Raw genomic sequence first — 21,984 nt, 5'->3', positions numbered from 1 at the left:
TATCCAGAGACTTTACTGTATTTGCTTATTGTTTCTAGTAGTGTTCTTGTGGAGTCTTTAGGGTTTTCTATATAGAGAATCATGTTATCCGCAAATAGTGACAGTTTGACTTCTTTGTTTCCTATTTGGATGCCTTTTATATCTTTCTTTTGCTTGATTGCACTCACTAGGACCTCCAATGTTGTTGAATAACAGTGGTGATAGTGGACAACTTTGTCTTGTTCCTGATCTTAGAGGAAAGGTTTTTAGTTTTTCATCAATAAGTATAAGGGTTTGTCATATATGGCCTTTATTATGTTAAGGTACTTGCCTTCTACATCAAATTTTTTAACTGTTTTGATCACAAATGGATGCTGTATATTCTAGTTGATTGGTCTGTAGTTTTCTTTTTTGTGTGTTATCTTTACCAGGTTTTGGTATCAAGATAATATTGAGTTAGGAAGTATTGCCTCCTCTTCGATGTTTTGGAAGAGTTTGAGGAGAATAGGTATTAAATCTTCTTTGAATATTTGGTAGAATTCACTGGTGAAGCCATCTGGTCCTGGACTTTTCCTTTTTGGTAGATTTTTGATGATTGTTTCCATTTCCATACTGCTGACCAGTCTATTTAGATTTTCCAGTTCTTCTTGATTCGGTCTAGGAAGGTTGTATTTTTCTATACAACCTGGTTCATTTCTTCTAGGTTATTAAATTTGGTGTTCTATAGTTTTTCATCATATTCTTGTATGATCCTTTGTATTTCTGTGATGTCAGTCATAACTTCCCCTCTTTTATCCCTGATTTTGTTTATTTGTGTTCTTTCTCTTTTTTCTTTAGTGAGTCTAGCCAGAGGGTTGTCAATTTTATTAACCTTCTCAAAGAACCAGCTCTTTGTTGCATTTATGTTTTCTATAATTTTTTGTCGTTGTTGTTTTCAATTTCATTTATTTCTGCTCTAATTTTGATGATTTCTTTCCTTCTTCTGACTTTAAGCTTCATTTGTTCTTCCTTTTGTAGTTTTTTGAGATGAAGCGTTGGGATGTTTATTTGGCTTGTTCTTGTTTTTTGAGATAGGCCTGTAATGATATGAACTTTCCTCTTATGACCGCTTTTGCTGTGTCTCAAAAGTTTTGATATGTTATACTAGCGTTATCATTTGTTTCTATATATCTCTTGATCTCTCTTTTGATTTCTTGTCTGACCCAGTTATTCTTCAGTAGCAAGTTATTTAATCTCCATGTATTTGTGTTTCTTCCTGATTTCTTTCTGCAGTTGATCTCTGGTTTCAAGGCACTATGATCAGAGAATATGGTTGGTATGGTTTCAACCCTCTTGTATTTGTTGAGACTATTTCTGTGTCCCAGTATATGGTCAATTCTTGAGAATGTTCCACGTGCACTAGAGAAGAATGTATCAGCAGCTGTTTTGGGATGAAAGGCTCTGTAAATGTCAAATATGTCCAGTTGGTCTAATGTGTCATTTAAAGATGCTATTTCCTTATGGATTTTCTGTTTGATTATCTGTACATATCCGACAGTAGGGTATTTAGGTCCCCTACTACAATAGTGTTTTAGTATGTTTCTCCCTTTAGTTCTGTTAGTAATTGCTTGACATATTTCAGGGCTCCCTGATTGGGAACATAGATATTAATAAGTGTTAGGTCTTCTTGGTTCGTGATTCCCTTTATCATTACAAAGTATCCCTCAGTATCTTTCTTTACCTTTTTGATTTTGAAGTCTATTTCATCCGACATTAGTACGACTACTCCTGCTTTTCTCTGAATGTCATTTGCTTGAAATATCATTTTCCACCCTTTTACTCTAAGTCTATATTTGTCTTTGGAGCTGAGATGTGTCTCCTGGAGGCAGCATATGGTTGGGTTTTGTTTTTTGATCCAGTCTGCAACTCTGTGCCTTTTTATTGGTGAGTTCAGTCCATTTACATTTAGGATGAAATATGAGGTCTTCTTATAGTCATTTTGTCTTTTGCTTTCTGATAGCTTGGTGTTTCCATTGCTTCCTTGTCCTTGTGTTTCTGTTTTCTTTATTTTGGTTGGCTTTTGTGGGTTTCCCCTCTGGCTTCTTGTTTTATGGTATATACAATGGTTCTGAATCTTTGGCATGGGGTTACCATTATCAATATGTAAAGGATAGTTAGATATATACAGTTGTCCATTTTCTTCTGCACGTGCCTTATCTTAATTGCCCTTTGAGAATTTGGATCTTTGAATCCACCCCCCTTTCAGTCATTGTTATCTCAATTTGTTCCTATGTATGCTGAATGTTCATTACTATCTTGTTATAACAATTCTCTTCTAATTGTTTAAGCTTATAATGCCCTGTTCTTAATAAGGGTTGCACTCCTCTGCTTCGATTTGCCTGATAGTCATTTTACTCCTAATTATTATTATTTTTTTTTGTCATTTTGTTTTAGGTAAACTGACACCTTTCAGTATTTCCCATAGTGCAGGCCTCATAGTGGAGAATTCCCTCAATTTTTGTATGTCTAGAAAGGTCTTAATTTCTCCTTCATATGTAAAGGAGAACTTGGCTGGATACATTATTCTTGGCTGGTAGTTCCTTTCATTTAATAGTTTGAATGTTTCATTCTATTCCTTTCTATCTTGTAAAGTTTGTGCTGAGAAGTCTAATAATAATCTAATGGGTTTTCCTTTATAGGTTACCGTCTTCTTTCCCCCAGCTGCTCTGAGAATTCTGTGTTAGTCATTGATTTTATGATAATTTCAATACAATGTATCTTGGTGAAGGCCTTTTTGGGTGAGATAATTGAGTGTTCTATTGACTTCTTGAATTCCAAGCTCCACCTCATTCTTTTGATTTGGGAAATTCTCATCAATTATTTGCCTGAAAATGCTATCTAATCCCTGATCTTTTTACTCCCCTTCGAGAATGCCCATTATTCTTATGTTTCTTCTCCTGATGGCATCAACTAATTCTTGAATTTCTCTTTCATAATTTTTCATTCTTCAGTTTCTTTCTTCTTCCTTCTGATTTATTTCTAGATTTGTCTTCTATATCATTGATCCTTTCCTTTATTTGGTCAACTCTATTTCCCAAGTTTGCCATTTCATTTTTCAACTCTTGTAGTGTGTTCTTCATCTCCAGAAGTTCTATTTGGTTCTTTTCGAGGGGTTCAGTCTCCTTGCTCTGCTTATCTAGTTATCTTTTCAATCCTGAAATTGTTGTAAGATTCTTTTGGATCTCACCGAGATTTTTCAGAAGTACCATCCTGAAGTCTCTGTCACATATTTCTATGTCTGTAAGTTTATTTTCTGGAGATTTTTCTCTTTCTTTCTGAGATGCCTTGTCACCTTGGTTGTTCATGGTGTTTAATGAACTATTTCTCTGCCTGGGCATTAATAGAAGTGTATTCTATTGTTTTTCTAGAAAGAAGATTTATTACATAAAGGTTTCTCGTTAGCATGTTGCAAAGAAGGTGCTTTTCTTTTAGTTTCCAGTAGGTGGCATCTAAGTCTCTTGGATCCCTACTTTATATAAAGTCTTAATAATGCTTTTAAAATTTTCTTGTAGATATTTAATCACGCTCGCTACCCTCAGTTTCAGTCCCTGTCAGTGTCAGCAACAATCTCTGCAGCGTTTGCTCAGATTCCCCTGGGGCTTAGCGATGATCGGTCTTGGAGGATATGGGAGGAGGGGCCTTTTAGGTGGGGGTTGGGGGCTGCAGCTCAGCCTTGGTTTTACAATTGTGGCCGGCAAAACTCCATTGTTGTTCCTCTGCTGTCCCGTCCCTCTTCTGTGCTTTCTGCCCTGATGATTGGGCCCTACAGCTTTCCCAGGCAGAGTTGTTTGGAGAACTTGCCGCAGGAATTCTCTGCTCCTTCTCCCCTCCCTCTCCTCCTGCAGGGAGCTCCGGTGGCTGTGAGAGGCAACTTCTTTATTACTCCCAGTCCACTGCCCAACACTTGGGGCTCTGACCTGTGGTAGCTCTTATGCTCAGATCCCACATTCAGACGTGCTGGTGTGCAGTTTGGGTGTTTTTGTTTGAGTTTTAGATATTCAGCTTATTGTTTCAAGGGGAGAGATCTGGGGACGTCTCTCACTCCGCCGTGTTTCCAAAGATTCTCCAATATTTTATTTTTAATTGCAATCAATTTTGCCAAATTGTCATCTGCAAAGCTACACTAATTTATAGGCCCACATGAAAATGTTCATTTCTTTATACTCTTGCCACACTGAGCTAGTTATTTTACTTTTATTTTCTGCCAATCTGATATATATATGTAAAAAGTAGAGATCTTTATATATATGCTGGATACTGAACCTTTACCAGATATATGTTTTGCAAACTCATTCTTTTATTATCCCCAATTTATCAATGAAGCAACTGAGGCACAAAGACATTAGGTAGCCTGCCTGAGCCCATGTGGCTAGAAGGGAGAGAGCTAGTGTCCAAATCTCAACAATTTGGTTTCAAAGTGAACTCTCATCAGCTGTGTCCTCAGAAGAGAAGCCCCGGGAATCAAAAGATTAAGGGCATGTGGCTTTTTAGCCACACTCATCTCTCTCCCAGTGGAGATAACCTTATCCTGCGGTGCAGGATAAACCAAGTCATGACTGGTTACCAGACTCTCACGAGCTTTACCATGGGCTAGCCTCGCCCAGGAACTGAAAATGGCAAAGTAAAATGGCCAAGTCCCTCTTCCCTCCCCAGGGCAGTGTTAGAGGTCACTACCAATGCTTGTGCTGCTCTCTTCTGATGGACACATTGTTTCTAAAGGGAGCTGAATGCCTTCACTTGGGGTATAGTCTTTCTGGCCTCTCTAAGGTGAAGTTATGTATCTCACCTCTGACCAAGCTTGCTTTGCTCTTACTGAGCAACTGAGACTAAACTGAAGAACAACTATCTTGTTTTCCTCACTTCCTAGTTCTTATGCTTGGCAGCTCTCTTCACCTGTTTTTCTACCTACTAAGGGCAGTTGTGATGGGCAGGAGTGGTAAGGGACTCATGCTGACAAGGGAGAGGTTCAGCAACCACAGCAGGAGTCTAGTGCAGGGAGAGACAACAGCAGAAATGAAGGCAGGTGAAAGACATCACAAGGAGTATTTTAGACCAGGGGAATGGGATGTGCAAAGGCATGGAAGCCAGAGTGAATACTCACTGGAGCATAATTAGGGTGTGTGTGAACAAACTGCCATAGAGGGTCAGGGTGCAGAAGAAGGGCTGGGCAGGAGGAATCCACCGTGAGTGGGCGGGAGAAGTCTGGAATGGCTTCCAGCTTTTATTTGTTTAGCAGGAAATTAAGGGCCAAATAAATTTACCCCAAAATATGCCTGCTTTTGAAGTGACTTGAAAATCAGGACCATTTCTGAAGATCTAGGGTTTAGGATGGGGCACATCTTCCCCCCAAAGTTTGTGTGCTCATCAGACTTTCAACACTCTTCTAAAGGGAATATGGAAATTCCCACTTACCACTCAAGTTCATTTCTCCACACATGTTTAAAAAAAGAAACAGACATAGTTAAAAAGCATTATCTTGGCTTTCAATAATAATAATAATAATAATAATAATAATAATAATAATAATAATAATATCTGACTTACGTTGGATATTTACTATATGCCAGACACTATGCTAAGTGCTTAATTAAATTATCTCATTTAATTCTCACAGCACTCCATGAATTGGGCCCTTTAATAATGCCCATGTTACAGATGAGGAAACAACTAAGGTTCAGAGGTTAATGGCTGGCCTAAGGTCACATGGCCAGGAAGTGGCACTTGGGTCTGTTGGTCAGGAGCCCACGCCTTGGACCGCCAGGCTGTGCTGCCTAATGCTTTCTAATAAAGGAAGTCTAAATCCCTTGTCCATGGACATTTTGCTTCAAGTCAGTTATAATCTTTTTCTTACCGCTTAGATGAAATGAAGTCTTCAAAGAGCTTTCAAATAATCATTGCTATACAGAAGCATTTACATTCACTCAAGCATATTTTATTGTCTTGATTATCAGCCAAAATTAACTGAGGTTCTAAGCATTTACAGTCCCAAACAGGATACTTTGAAAATTCATGGTAGGTCTTTTAGAGATACCTTTATAATCATATAAGTAACAAAGTTCATATATTAATGTTCTTCTCAGTGACAGAATATATTTTCCAGTGAAAACATTCTTTTGAATAATTAGTACTGAATGATGTCATTCTTATGTTTTTATATAGATTATAAATATTTTTTCAAAAGGATGAATAATATCTTATGGGAAAATAAATCAACTTTTTTATGTTTAGAAAGGGAATAAGAAGAATGACTTTTGGGAAACAAATATAAAAGCTGTGATTTCACAACCATGTATTTTCAGAATATGAGAATGAAATGGCTTATAGGAACTAAAAATGTAGCTATGAGAAGATGCTTGTCAGCAAAGAAAAATTAGTGAGTGATTTTCCTGGCAAAATTTAAATTTATGATTTGATTGAAGACAATTCAATGTTTGAGACAATAGTTCCTCTAGGCTGGCTTATAGTTGAGTCATATTGTCTTGTATTAGTAAAGGGAAGGTTCTCAGGGTTTCTCTGCTTTCATGTTTGAGTTCTTTTTGTCAAGAAGAAACTTCTTCTGATGTCTTTCAACAAAAGGCAAGTCCAAATGTCACAGAGGGAAGAAATCTCAGTATATGTTCCCAGAAAGCAGACCTTTGGACGTCATGGTCAGAAATCATGCTGGCACTAGGTGAGGTTTCTTGGGTTTGCCATCCTCTAAAGTCATGGTCAAAAATACCCATTCCAAAGAAATTATTAAAAAGAAAAAAATTATTCAGTTGCCATTGTCAAAAAGGATGCCCTCCAGGAATAAAATTATACGATCCAAAGATACCATTTTCTGAAAATATCACAGTTGTAAATAAGTTTAGTCAACGTGAAATGGAATAATCAAAAATATCAGAAAAAATACAGGTCATGGATAGGAGTTGTTGGGGCAAAAATTGCTGCACAAGAGGCACTAGAAAAGGAGTGCATATATAATGCCAAGAAGAGAGAAACTGATAAGAAATCATGGCCCCTAATGATGAAACCCATGGCTATTTTCAGCCAGACTGCAATTACCTGTCCCCTCCACCAAAAAGTCACCACTGGGGACATATTCCAGATCTGTGGACATCCTCCAGAGCATTTACCTGAAGAAACTATATCAGTGCAACTACTGAGGAGAGACTGCAAGAATTATCTGCAAGGGAGATAAAGTCTACAGGTGAGGCTGGCTAAGGAAAACTCTTCATGAATAATGGCCCATAGAAAGTAAATTATTGAGAAAAGTTGATGAGGGAAAATTTTCTCAATATCCATCACTAAATCAGTTCATAAAAGCAGTGCTTATGAGACTCCTCAAAAATCAGTTGCTAAATAGATTCCATGAATGAAATTAGCTCAAAATAATTAGCCCAGGAGAGCCCCTTGAAGGCCTGAGATCCTTGGATAAAGCTATTCAAGACAGGCTCTTTAAAAAGCAATGCCTAAAAAATTTATGTAGTTTTAATATATAATTTAATAAATATATATATGGCTCATTATATATGAAGTCACTTTAAAAAGGATACTGGGGCACATTTACTCAAGTGACATCAATGGCAACCCATTAGTGGACAAATGAGACTGGGACCCAATTCCCCAAGCAGAGAGATTACCATGTGGAAAAGAGGTTGACCAAGACACAATTCCCCACAAATCTATTCAGGAGCATTTGAGTCAAATTGACAGAGAAATCCAGAGGGAAATTCCCCAAAAATTCTGGTCTGGAAGAAGCATTTTCAGTGCTACATTTAGAACATAATTACTAAGACAATGGCCTTAAAAAGAGAAGCTTCCACCAATAGGATTGGCCAGAACAGAAGATGTTCAGAAAGTTTATATAGAAAAACAATACCTAATGATCAAGATGTTGAGAACAAAACCTCAAGAGGTCAACTCTGAAGGATGGCTTGTTGACTCAATGGCAAATGATAAAACTAAGCAAATCTTGATATCAGGAGGAATTAAACCAATATTTAAGGGCAAGCTCCAGGGCAGAGTTTCTTGGGATTACTCTTCAGGAGTAGCCAGGTTTACCAAAGAGATTCTGCAGGGTAATATTCCTGAGAACATGCCTTTGGGCACATTAATATCTATCTCCAGATCTCTTCAAAACCAAATATCAAAAGAATTATCACTGTCATGGATAAAGCTACTAACTAAACAACCCTAAATAAAAAACAAATGTCACCACAGATAATAGTATATAAGTCGAGTCAATAATGCCATCTGGAGATGAAAAGTTTCAAGTATAAGATTAGTTAGGATAAAAATCTTCCAAGCAATTCTCTAGGAGAGAAACAAGTAATGAATACTTTGAGCCAGGGCAATGCTTTCCAGCAAATGCTGTCAGAAAATCTATGGCAAGGATCCAACTTAATAAAATTCCCTGGCAAACACTATTCAAAGGAAAATCTTTTGAGAAAGATAGCCAAGACAAAGTATCTTAGGAATCAGGAGCAGTTTGAAGCAAGGCAGAGCTGACACCGAGCTCACAATGCCATTGCCTGTAGCCCCTCAGGAGGAAGTGTTCTGTTTTCTCTCCTACAGAAATTACCTCTCCTGAGGTAAATTCCATTATTTCAGTTAATCTCTTTTCAGTAAAAAACAGATAACCAAGGTAGAATAAATCCAGTCCAAGTATTCTCACAGATGTCATCATGTGGTGTATGTAGTCACTGTGACCCAAGCTAATGCTTTTCAAGGTCTTTCTTCAGAATTCTATGACCCATTTCTAGATAGCATAGCCATGGTGGCATAAAAATGCTTTCTACTTTTAAGTTTAATTTGCTTATCTTTAGCACTTTGAAAATTCAGCAGTCCCCTTTTATCCTTGGGGGATATGTTTCAAGACCCGCAGTAGATGCTTGAAGCCACTGATTGTATCGAAACCTATATATACTATGTGTTTTCCTACACATGCATCCCTATAATAAAGTTTAATTTATACATTAGGTACAGTGAGAGATTAACAACAATAACTAATAATAAAATAGAACAATTATAATAATATAATGTAATAAAAGTTATGTAAATGGATTTACGGCTATTATTAAGTAAAATAAGAGTTACTTGAACACAAGCACAGTCAAGCTGATAACTGAGATGTCTGGCAGGCAGCATATGCAGTGTGGACATGCTGGACAAAGGGATGATTCATGTCCGGGCCAAGACAGAGCAGAGCAAGATGGCAAGAGATTTCATCACACCACTCAGAATGGCATGCAGTTTAAAACTTATGACTTGTTTATTTCTGCAATTTTCCATTTAATATTTTCGAACTGCAGTTGACTATAAGTAACCAAAACTGCAAAAAGTGAAACCGTGGATAAGGGGAGAATACTATAATCTTTTCAAAATTTTTCTCAAGGGATAACTCGAAACTAAAATTAACAAAGGTGATATACCTCAGCAAACAAAAATGGAAGTCACAGCATCAAAGAATGAGAAGAATGAGGTGAATCAGGATGAAGTTACCCAAGGAATGATTCCCAAAGACCTTCCTAAAAGTGAAGTTCCCAAAGTGTTTCCACCTTCAGAGGCAACTTGGCAGCTGAGAGGGGATGGTTAACAAATTTCCTCTCCAAGAAATGTGGATGTTAAGCTGGTGAATAGACACCATTGAGAAGAAATAAAAGAATCCAGCCACACTTGACAAGGAAGTTTCATCACAAGAGACAAGTTCCCCAGAGGCAATTCAGTTAATCGAAATTGAATTGCTCCTGATATCCCCCAATCTATGTTAAATTCCTTCTTGAAAGTGGTTATTTTATAGGTAACTATAGCTTTTCCACTACGATTAAGTGATAGTCCTTAGACATGAATAATGATGGTGAAATTATCTAAGAAGATAGTTCTCGAGAGATTATCAACCGAAAATATAACAAAATATCAAAAAATGCATCAAATACTTCAGAAACTCCAGGAAAAAAAAGCAAATGGCTATATGGGGTATCTAATGGATAAATGAGAGGATTGTGTCTGCTTTGCTCTATAAATAATGGAGACGAAACAAAAATAAAGAATAGATAAAATTGTTTCTACTTGATTTTTCTCTCAAGTGAATTGTTACTTAATTGTAAAGCAAGTAGCATAACATAAGGATTAAGAGCAAGAATTTTGGCTTCAACAAGGTCTAGGTACAGATCCAAGTCCTGGCACCTACTAGTTACTATTTGTATGTCCATGATCAAGTTACCTAACCTCTCTGTGCCTGCCTTCCCTAAAATCAGGATACTAATAAGCTTTACTACGTAAAGTTGGCTTAGGGTTTTTATGAGGCAATATATGTAAGTGCTCAATAAACATTTGCTATTTGCCATGTTTCCCCAGCTCAACACTGACCTCTGAAAACCATTACATTAAGAGTGGTTACCCATATGTTGGTGGTCTTATTTTGCTTATTAGTTCAGATTGTTCCCTGGATTATTTTTGTTATCCTTAGTGCGTATGTCACGTGAGCTCACGTAGGATACCATGTAGTGCTTCTCTCACTCAGTGAATTTGCTCCCCAGGCCTCTACTGGATGAGGAGTAGTTTGGAGGTGTCTGCCACCAGGCAGTCACTGCTCTCTCCCACCTCCGTGGCTGCTGCTGCAGCAGCACTGCTCACCCTCCAAGAGGCACCAAATTCCCCAGAGGCAGAGCAGTGAGGCTACAGGGCATTCTGGTCAAAGTGGAGAAAAGAACCTCTTGCCATTCTGTGTCACCTATTTTCACCTGGCCATGAAAGCACAGATCATTGTTGCCCTCTGTCTCCAAGAATTCTTGAAATAATTGAAAAAGCTCTTCCAACTTCCATTTGCAGTCCTTCTGCTCTCACAAAGGACATAAGACACAAGAAAAAGCTTTTTAACTTATTAAGATGTATAAAGATGTATACACAAAGTTGGTCATCAAAATATGTTTACGATAATGAAAAATCCAAAGCAATCTGAATGTCCACAAATAGGTGGAATGTGGTACAGCTAAATAATCATAAGATTTTAGTATATATATATGTGAAAGAGTGAGTGAGTGAGTGAATGAGTGTGTGTGTGAGAGAGAGAGAGAGAGAGAAAGGAGAGGAGAGGAGAGGAGAGAGAAAGGAGAGTGGGGTTTGGAAGGATGCAATGAAAAGTGTTGGGTTCTTTTACCTTATTCTAAAATTACTTTTCTAGACTCAGAATCTACATGACTAAAAAGAGAGCTTCTGTTTCTTTTAGTATTTCTTCCTCCTGCCTAAGTAGTGCCCTTCCGGTAACCAAGGAAAAGGCAGGACTGGAAGTTGCTGGGCCACACCTTGACTACCCACCACACCCCCCCGGGGGGGGGCAGTATCAAAGACAAAGGGCAGATGTACAATGGAGGACCTCCAAGTTCAATGAACATTTCCCAGCCTTGCCTGCCCACCCTCCCCTCTGAGTGTTTGGTTTTACATAACTGGAAGTATGAACTCCAGAATCTTGTGATAGTCTATTCCAACTTCCAATCTGTTTAGCGTCTAACCTTTTCTTAAAGATATGAATATTTCCTGAACAACTTCACAGATAAAAAGCAAAAACACACAAACATAGACTGACAACAATTTTGAGAGCGTGTTACAAAAAGAGTACTTTGATTTGCTATTTAATTTTTGCATATTTCAAATAGATAGAACAAGAGGCATTACTTGAATTCATCATCGAGATATTCCACTACGACTATTATGTAGCCGTTAAAAGCAATAATGTAGAAATATATGTGATGTATAGCAAATATATTATCTTAGGATGTGTGTGTGTGTGCATGCTTGAACATGTGTCTATGCATAGACAAGTACATAGAAAGATGGTCATTTGAGTGATAGTATTACTGCTGAATTTTTATTTCATTATACTTCTCTGTATCACTTAAACTTCTTTATAATGATCATGAACGCTTCATCAAATTAAAAAGAAATGGTTATTTTTACCATTGGGGAAATAAATTTTTTTTAAGTAAAATTTATCCATATGAATCTGAGCAGTTCAATTTCTTTACTTTAAAAAAGTATGAAATGTGCATTTGCCGCTTTAGCTTTCACTGTGACAGGATGCTTAATTCCCCAGTCTGTGTTTCACAGGTTTTTCTACACTAACCTCCAGAATGGGACAATAATTCTGGTTACATTCTCCATTAATCCTTCCTCCAGAAGGAAAACTAACCTCTCTGGTTTTTGACATTATTAGGTGCCTGCTAGTCTTGGGGTCACATTTCTTTGCTGGGCAGACTAAACGTATTAAATGTGTCACACTGTTTTTTCCCCATTGTCTCTTGAATGCGTCGTTATGTGTCAGAGCTCAGCAGGTCTTCATGCTCTCAGTTTCAGCTTCTCCACTTGCAATTTGGTGGGAAAGTCAGGCTCATGGTAGAAAATGGGAGACGAGACCACATTCAGTTTAGCTGATTATCTCTCTCTCTGAATATATTTTTAAATAATTACTCCACTGAAATACAAGCAGAACCCTCTGAAACTGCTCTCTTGTCATAACTCCACCCTTCAGATTATAATTATTATAACGGCCTTTGCAATTTCTGATATCCGTTGCTCACGGCTAGTCTTATGATGACTAATATAATCATCATTAGCTAAATGCTTCTAACTCTTTCCTATCAGGCCTGGTCCTTCAGGTTCTCATACTTCAGAAATCAGTCTCTGGTTATTCTACCCATGAAAATCCACTTCCACTTTCCACTACCCCTGCGACACATGAGTTAATTTACCTAAAGCACGTAGAGTAGTGTGCCTGGTACATAGGAAATCCTCAGTAACGTCAGTTGCTGTTGTGATTATTGTTGTTGTTGTGTTTAAACCTGCATTTGTGTTACTGCCATGGGTTTCCCCCAGTTTCTCAACACTTGCACCATTTTCTCTCTATATTAACGAGGGCCCCAGACTGTGTTTCCTCTCACAGCCATGTGGTGACACCAGCACTTCACAAACGTTCATCTGAAAAGGCCGGTTGTTAATTTCAGGAGGCCTTTCAGCAGGGATTCTGATCGGGACCACATTTCTGCTTATACAAAGGACCAAGCCTAGACAGAAGGATTTTTCCACAGATTACAGAAAGGTTTCCTTTTTGTGTTTGTTTACATGACGATTTACTTGGCACTCAATTTTGTGTAAAATACCCCTATTTCAGCCTTCATGTTTCTCATTAATTATGCTAAGAAGATATAAATAGACCAAGGGACAACTTGAAAATAATAATGGTTACTTTTTGAGCAACTACTAGGTGCAGGCACTGTCCTACATGAGACAAAGTCCCTGCCCTCCTAGAGCTTACAGAGCAAGCTGAGGCCAACTACGAAGATGAAGCTAGAGGAAGAACAGTGGCACTGTGCAGATCATCTTGTATAGTCTAGGAGCTTATAAATGTCTGGACCAGTGGTAGCCCCCAAACAGGCTGCCAACATCATGATGCTGGGCCAGGTCTTCTGAAGGAAGCCAGCTGTCCTCAAGCTTGCATGACTGATTTCAAATATGGAAATTTTGCAAATGCAATGATGTGTTAATGTATGTGCATTTCACTTGGTCATCCATGCATCTATCCGTTCATGTGGAGATGAATTAAAACCCTCTTCTTTGCTCTATGACCTTGGCCAAGCCACTTATCCTCATCTTTAAGAGAAGGATAGTAATACTTTCTTTATAGAACTTAAGTGAGGATTACCTGAGATAACGTATATAAAGCCTCAGCACTGGGCCAGACAAATCATGAGCATATGGTAATTGGTATTTATTATCTTCACTATTATAACAATTAAGTTAACACAAAACCATTGTTCAGCTCTGAACACCATAGAGAAATTGGTCCAACATAATCCTTGTCCTAAAGGAGCTTCTAATCCAATAAAGGAGCAAATCGTACATCAAGTAATAATCACACGAGGCTGACTGAAATTGTGGCCTGAAAGAGGAACTACAAGTCCTAAGAGAATCCAAGGCAGAAGTTTCTGTGAATGCAGGAAAAAATTAGCCTAGACCTTTGGATCTAAACATAGGTTGGGGATAAGGTGACAGAGATCAGGCCCATGGATCCAAGATGGTACAGAGGGACGCCAATCCCACTCTACAGGCTTCCATTGACTGGGTAAATCAGAACACAACATGCAGCCTGCTGGAAAGGCCTATGAAATACCCTCAAGAAAGCCTTCTTCTTCTCCAAGGCTTGCAGTAGCTGACAAACTAGGTCACAAAAGTAACTCTCTGAGGTCTAGCAGACTTCTTATGAAGAAAGGAACTGTGAGATCTGCTAGAGAACTTTCCAACATACACGTAGAAAGACTAAGCACCGATCTCATGTCCTGGAGCCTCCCGCATTTCATGGCCACCCCTGAGGACACATTAAGCAGACCCATCTGTACCATGGTTTCCTTATGCCTACATTATAGCCCAGAACTACACAAATCAATCTCTAGTACAAATATTTTCCTGCCGGAGGTATCAATGAAGTCTTAAAATTGAGGAGTGGTGGTGGCACCAAACAAGGCCTTGGTAGGATTTGAGGAAGATGCTCTAGGAAGAGAGAATAAAGTAGGACAGAGGCAGAGGGTGAAATGCATAGACCATGTCTAAATCTGGCAAATTAGCTTATTTTGCTGGAGCAGAGGGCATCCGTGCCAATGACAAAAGCTCCAGTTTTCAAGGGCTCAGAGAATACTTACTTACATTGTACCAGGTTCTTAGCTGACGTCTGGAATGCATTATCTCATCAAACCTTCACATATTAGACATTGTTATCTCCATAGGCTGATAACAATGAGTAGAGTGACTATCTAAGGTTACAGAGATAAAGCCTGTTAAAACTGGAATTCAACCCTGATCCCAAGTCCAACCTTAAGTCATTATGCAATGTTAGCTTCCATTGAGATATGATTGGAAAAGTACATTAGAGTAGGGTCAGAGAGGGCCCTGAACACCTAGCAAAGAGTATTGCATTCAGTGACACTAAAGTTCTGTAACGAGAACATTTTAGAGGCCTCCAAGCTTATAGTGGGGTTTCCTTAAGCCTGAGCAGACACAAGCATGCAGACGCAAGCCAATAAACAACCCAACTTGGAGGCCAGAAAATCTCTGATTTGAGATAAGGTAAAGTCTGCTAAGAGCGTGACTGCAAATATAGGGCACGGGGAAAGTCTTACCAAGTGCTAGGCGTGCTCACTCTGACATTCTTTGACAACACACTGGGCTTCTGTTATGTTCAGGACCCCAAGGGACACTTGGCATGTTTCTATAGTTCCATATATTTGTGTCCAGTAAAAATGAGCGACCCAGGAGGCTGCTGAGGGTATGAGAATGAAGAGAGTGAGACTGACGAGATGTAGTGCCTCACTGGGCCTCTCCCCACTGTCCTGGCTTTGCTTGGGAGCATCACAGGCCCTTGGGCTCCTCCTTTCCCAGATGGAGGAGGAGGAGGGGAAACTCACCAGAACTGCTGGAGAAGCAGGCTGCCAGAGCACAAAAAACATCCAGCTGCGAGTCAGGTCACCTTGAATAAATGGGAGATGACTTTGGACAAATCTCTGTGCCATTTATAAAATAGGACAGACAAGGTGATCCTGAAGAGCCTTCAGAGTTTTGTCTTGTTGTTTTAATTTTTACTGTGGTAAAAATTCATAACATAAAATTTACCATCTTAACCATTTTTAGGTGTACAGCTCAGTAGCAGTAAATTTATTTACATTCTGTGCAGCGGATCTCTAGAACTCTTTTCATCTTGCAAAACTAAAACTCCATACCCATTAAATAATAACTCCCCATGTCCACCCCTCGCCTCCTGGTAACCACCATTCTACTTTCTATTTCTATGAGTTTGACTACTTTAGACACATCTAAGTGAAATCACACAATATTTTTCTTTTTGTGACTAGCTTCTTTTATTTAGCATAATGTCTTCAAGTTTCATCCATGTTGTAGCATATAACAGGATTTCCTTCCTTTTAAAGGCTGAGTAATATTCCATTGTATGTATATACCACGTATTTTTTATCCAGTCACCAGTTTTTGGACACTTTAAGTTGCTTCCACCTCTTAGTTATTGTGAATAACTATGAGCGTGCATGTGCAAATATCTTTTCGAGACACTGCTTGACTCTTGGGTTTAAGATGCAATCAGTTCAGTTGTATGTTTCATTACTACTTTATTTAAAAACAAATAAACAAACAAACAAATGCGTAGCCTCTCAAAGAGTGAACAACTTGAAATGAACACTTCAGGTGCTACAAAGTGACATTTATTTTGGGAAGTTTGTCAAAGCTAAGGTTTTGGCACTCAACAAACTCCTAAAGCTGAACAGCCAGAAGGAGCTAAAACAGTCCTAAGTTTGGGCCTTGCAGAGACAGTCCTGGATTCTGTAGAGTAATTATGAACTTCAGTCACAACATTATCTAGGAATTTCTTTCAGCAGAGATAATGGGTATGCATAACTACAAATCATTTGCTGAGAGAGCCATGCATTGACTTGTTGGAAAATATGGAGACTACATGCCAGGTGTGCAGAAAAACATGCTTCAAATTCAGTTGTATATACAGTACCCCCAGGGAAAAACATTTAGAATCCATAGTTTTTCCTTTGGAAGGAAGGGTTGCTTTATTCTCCTGAGTAGCATGATTGAACAGTCTGGCTGAGGATCAGGCTCGTGGACATGTTCTAAATACTGGAACCTGCCTTCCTAGCATGATGACTCAGTGGGGTGGTGGGTGTTTGTTAGATGATTAATTTTTTAGTATAGGTGTGCCTTCTGGTTGGGGTACAGAAATAACTGAAATCACTAATCATAGAATCCTCCTTAAAGAAAACTATATTGAAACTCTGGCTGATCCTTGGAAACTTTTCTCTCTGGGTTCATTTCCACAATGAGAATTTCTATCTCAGAGTGGTGTGAGAAGAGCCAAGCCATTCTTCTTAATAACAATCACCAAGCCCTTGTCTGGGAGTGTGGATATGATGGACACAGTCTTTATCATCGAAGTCCTAATCCAGTGGGGGAGGCAGAAAAGAGGTAGTACATGTGATAATAAAAGTAGGAACTAACTCTGGGAGCCCAGAGAGGGGAACTAACTCAGGCAGAGTGTGAGTTAAAGCCTTACACAGATGATATTTGACCTTGGCATGAGGAGGATAAGGAGGAGTTTTACAATTAAAAAAATAACAGTGAAGGTAAGTCTAGGCTGAGGGAACAGCATGTGTGCCAAGATATCTTGCTGTTTGGAAATGTGTAAGAATGGCAGTGTGGCTGAGTAATAGAGGGCATGTGAGGTTAGCCTTGTGAAGTCCTCTTAGAGAAGTGTGAGTACTCCAGAACAGGGCCACAGTACCCACAGGGACCCCTTCCAGGAGCCCTGGGCAAAGCCAATACCATTCCTGGCCTCCTTCAGTGCCCACAGTGTCTGACTAGAGAGAAGCCACAGCTTTCACTAGTGGCCTGAGTGCCCAGAATCAAGGATGGAGAATGGGTACTTCTTCTTGGGTGGCACAGGGGCCACTTTCATGGCAACTTGGAATGGGGAGATGCTCAGTCACCAAAGAGAGGACTTTGACAGCTTTGAGCTAATGTGTCCTCCGATGAGGCTGAGGTGAGTATGAAGAACGCCCACCTCTCAGCTCCTTCTAGTAGCCAAGCCCCTCCAGCCACTGACTTGAAGCTCATCAACACCCCTGGGATGCAGAAACAGCATCCACTGGCTCCAACCAGGTTCCTGGGTGTCCTGACAGTGTGCCAGTGAGGGGGAGTAACTAATACTTTGAGATATTAGCAAAAGAACATACAGCAAGATGACTAGAGGCAGAGAGGAACCTTTTGTCTTCTCTCAGAGGGACTAGCTTGGTGGCAACATGTTATTGTCTAATGCAGGTGTTCTGTGGTTTTGGAGTCAATGATTTTTATTGTCCCAACCAAGGCTCTTCTGTCTGTGACACATGCTATACCAGATAGGACACTAGGAAAACAGACAAAAATGTAGATGGTGTTAGGCAAACCTAGATTCTCTCTGAGATTCTCTTCTAAATATTTTTAGAATGAAACAGATTCTCATTCATTAGAAGAGCCTCTAATGAATGGAGCATCCTGTCTCTCTAAACATAGTTCTCTCTGGGAGTTCTGAGTGTCTCTCTAGCTTCAATAAAAGTGTAGATAATTTTTAAAAATAATAATTAATAATTAAATGAAAGAGCTGGAAAGAACTAGAGATCTCTCAGAGTGGTGGTTGGGGGTGCCCAAGATACGGAGTGTGAAGACACTTATTTTTTTTAACATTGTAGCTATTTTCCTTTTAATTACATTGCTTTAAAAATGCCGACAGGAGTCTACACATGGAAAAGTCCCCCTCTCATCTTTTACCCCTGTACTTACCCCTCCCCAAAAGGTAACCATTGTTATCAATTTGCAGGGGTTCCTTCTAGACCTTGTTCTATGCAGGTACAATGTCAGCATGTGGATATGGACCTGAACACAGGACCAGAACTGGGATAGACACAGGGATAGAGACACCATCTGATGTTCCTGTTCATCAGAAACAGGGAACCTGAAGAGTTCAGCTCCTGGGAATCGAGAGTGAGGAGTAAAAGTTTTCTGTTTTCTGCAGGCTAAGCAAAGTTACACTGGAGCCTCCCTTGAAAAGAAACAAGCCAATGTGTTTGTGGTGGCAGTAGATGAAGAAAGCCAGTCCTATGGGGATACTGAGATTTCTAAGACTAACAAAAGAGATGGGATTAGGGGTGCCCACCATGATAGAGGGCCTGAGCCCTCTCTGTCCCTGATTGCTGCGGGATTTTATGCAGCAATATGCACTAAAGCATTGAGAGTGGCTTCAGGGTCTATTAGCAAGTGTTAGTGGAGCAAACCAAAGGGGGCAATTAACAATACCAAATATTGGTGAGAAGGTGGAGCAACTGGAACTCTTAGATGTTGCTGGTGGGAATGAAAACGATGGTCATTTTGGAAAACAGTGTGAGAGTGTCTTACAAAGTTAAACATACAATTACTATATGACCATTCATAGACAATGATCCAAGAGAAATAACAACATACATCCAAAGGTTATATACAAATGTTCCTAGCAGCTTTATTCATAACTGTTCCCCCCCCAAAAAATCTAGGAACAATCCAAATATATCCATCAACTGGTGAATGGATAAACAAATTTTGGCATATCTATACAATGAAATACTTCCCAGCAATTAAAAAGAATGAACTGCTGATGCATACAGCAACATGAATGAACCTCAAAAGCATTATTCGAAATGAAAGATGCCAGACACAAAATACTACATATTGTATGATTCCATTAATATGAAGTATATTACAAAAAGCAAAACTATGGTGCTAGAAAGCAGATTAATGGTTACCTGAGGCTAGGGGGAGGGGATTGACAACAAAGGGGCATGAGTGAATTATTAGGGGTAACAGAAATGCTTTGTACCAAGGGTTCCCCAATCCCCGGGCCATGCACTGGTACCTGTCCGTGGCCTGTTAGGAACTGGGCCGCACAGTAGGAGGTACATAGTGGGCAAGTGAGTGAAGTTTCATCTGTATTTGCAGCTGCTCCCCAGCGCTAGCATCACTGCCTCAGCTCCACCTTAGATCATCAGGCATTAGATTCTCATAGGAGCACTGGTCCCTGGTGCCAAAAAGGTTGAGGACTGCTGCTCTATATGATCATTGTGGTGGTGGTAGTACATGAATGGATACATTTGTCATGACACATCAAATTAAACACTTAAAGTTGATAAATTTTGCCTTAACTAAAACTTAATTAAAAATAATACTTTAATACTAAAGCTGACAATTGTCTTTTTTAATTAAAGCAAAAAAAGTGAGAAGAAAATTGATATTAGGACTGAAGAATGGGATATAACTATAAATAAAACAGAGTTTTTAGAAAATCATGAGGGAACAACTTTAAATACACCTTAAAACTTAGGTGAAGTAGACAATATTTTTTCAAAATTATAACTTAATAAACTGAACCAATAGAAAAGTTCTTAACTGGAAGTTCATAACCCAGATGTTCCCAAATCTGCCAAAGACAGTGAAGAGTTTGAGGGATAACAGTTCTTAAGACCACCCTCATGTCTGACACCAAATGAAGTTTGGGGTCCTCAAGACCACACTTAGATTTGATCATTCATTGGAGGAACTCGTAGAACTCACTGAAAGCTATTATGCTTGTGGCTATAGTTTATTATAAGGAAAAGATACAGATTAAAATTAGCCAAGAGAAGAAGTGCATAGGGCAGAGTCCAATAATGTCCCAAACAAAGACCTTCCAGTTGTTCTCTAACTGTGGAATCATGAACATGTCACTTTTTCAGGAGCCAAGTGTGACAGGACACAGAGTATGGCTACCATGGTAGCTCACCTGGGCCTTGGTTTCCAGAGTCTTTATTGGGATTCAATCAAGCAAACCTCGTTGGTTGCCTATATGGACAATCTCAGGCTTCCCACCCTAAATCACATTGTTGGTGTGGTTCAAAGTTCCAATCCTAAATCACATTATTACTGGCTGGCTATACTAATATCATATTAAGTTTAATTACAATGACTTTATAGTATATTTTGATATTTGGTAAGGCAAATTTTGCCTCCTTGTTCTTTTATGTAACTTTTATAACTACTCTCAGATATTTGTATTTCCTTATAAAACTTGAATTCTATATTAGTCAAATTACATTTAGTTACAAGTGTGCACTGTTTATACTCCATGAGTTGAGTTTAATTGCTGTATAAAAATCTTCTCGAAGATTACATTATATTTTGGCACTAAAATGAACAAGTTATTGTAAATGCAGAAATTCATGGAAACAACAATGGAACATAAATTTGATATTAGTAAAGGAAATTTTATCATCAGAAGAATGATTTCATTTCCTTTTTTTCTTGCAAAGCAACAATTGAGCTTTATAGAATGAAGAGAGAAAGCTATCCCCCTACTCCCACCTCGTCTATTATGTTTTGCTAAGATACATGCAAATGGATTGTAATGCAATGAAAACTTTGCCAATTTCTTGAAATAGATGAAAGAAATTCCAAAGCAATGAGAGGTTGGTGTCATTAATTCACATGTTTTGAAGGACTATCATTAAGATGTCAAACAACTATTTACCAAAACTTTCTGCTCACTTTGAGCAGAAGACAACAGTGGAGCACTCGTTAAGAAATGTCGTATCACCAGTGCTCCTAATAGCCAAGTAATAACATTATATGACAAAATCCAGACAACAGTGACTCAATCCAAAAAAGATAGAGAAGAGTTGTGACTTTGGATGTGAAGATGTCTTAGGAACACCTTAACACATTTATTTCACTTTCTTTTTCATTTTAAGTGTGTACACAGTCGTGTATGAAATGGGAACTAACTCAGACTTCAACCAATCAGAGTGCATCAGTACTTTGGCCTCAGTGACCAATCAGAGTGAGCCTCTGGGCTTTGTTCACTTGTCGATCTAACTGTCCTCCTCCCCTTGTTGGATCTGAGAAGCCATACTATGACCAAGAGGAACCAGCCTTAACACGAAGCAAACACATGGATAACCAAAGCAGAGAAGCAAAAGAACCAGGATCATCGATGACATATTGAACTGCATGATCACCTCAAGGCAGTTTGAGTTGAGTTTTCTGCTACTTGCCAAGCCAAAGCTTTTTAATTGAATGAAGGCCCAGTAAATGTTAACGAATACAAGAAATGATAGGAGTGAGGACACTAGGGTAAGCCCTACTTCCCCAACCTGGAGCCAGAATGATCTCACCATCCAGCCCCCAATCAGTCATTGATTCATTTCATGAACCATTGGTTGTGTCTATTGAGGACTCCAGAAAGGACACCCTAAAGGTTTTGCTGTGAGGCATATCAGAGAAGCAGAGCACCTTTATATACTTTTTAAAAGCAGGAAAAAATGGAATTCTGGGATATCGGCAAATAGGAAGTTATTTGGAGCTGATCAGTGCACATCTATTTTT

This window comes from Pteropus alecto, unplaced genomic scaffold, assembly GCF_000325575.1.
Source record: "Pteropus alecto unplaced genomic scaffold, ASM32557v1 scaffold155, whole genome shotgun sequence".
In the NCBI taxonomy this organism is placed as follows: Eukaryota; Metazoa; Chordata; class Mammalia; order Chiroptera; family Pteropodidae; genus Pteropus; species Pteropus alecto.
Note: the sequence above shows the minus strand (reverse complement) of the source record.